The sequence below is a fragment of the Mobula hypostoma genome (assembly GCF_963921235.1).
Source record: "Mobula hypostoma chromosome 10 unlocalized genomic scaffold, sMobHyp1.1 SUPER_10_unloc_1, whole genome shotgun sequence".
In the NCBI taxonomy this organism is placed as follows: Eukaryota; Metazoa; Chordata; class Chondrichthyes; order Myliobatiformes; family Myliobatidae; genus Mobula; species Mobula hypostoma.
The window spans coordinates 733,619-734,360 of record NW_026948136.1 but is presented as its reverse complement, the minus strand read 5'-3'; positions in this window follow the sequence as shown (position 1 = coordinate 734,360).

Sequence of the window (742 nt, the reverse complement as noted above, 5' to 3'; positions counted from 1 at the left end):
CTCCTCCAACCCCCCGAGTCTCCACCACCACCCCGAGTCTCCTCCACCTCCCAACGAGTCTCCTCCACCCCCTCCCAATGAGTCTCCTCCACCCCCCAACGAGTCTCCTCCACCCCCACAAGGAGTCTCCTCCACCTCCCCAACGAGTCTCCTCCACCCCTCCAACGAAGTCTCCTCCAACCCCAACGAGTCTCCTCCGCCCCCCAACGAGTCTTCTCCACCCCCGAACCATTCTCCTCCGCCCCCGCTATGAGTCTCCTCCACACCCTCCCCAACGAGTCTCCTACACCCCCACAACGAGGCTCCTCCACCCTCCCGAGTCTCCTCCACCCCCCCCAACGAGCCTCCTGCACACCCCCAACGAGTCTCCTCCACCCCCCAACGAGTCTCCTCCACCCCCCAACGAGTCTCCTACACCCCCACAACGAGGCTCCTCCACCCTCCCGAGTCTCCTCCACCCCCCCCAACGAGCCTCCTGCACACCCCCAACGAGTCTCCTCCAACCCCTCCCCAAACCAATCAACTGGGATCCCTCCGTTACCCTGATCCACTGAAAGCGCACGGAGCTTTCACGGGTGGGGGGGGGAGTGAGAAGGGGGGGCGATTAGAGGGGGCGAGTTAGGAGGCGAGTAGGGAGGTCAAGAAGTGGGGGAGGGGAAGGGGGAGAGGAGGGGGTTCGAGGGGGGGTTGAGGGAGTGGTCAAGAAGGGGGAAAGGGGAAGTGGTGGAGAGGATAGGGTTTC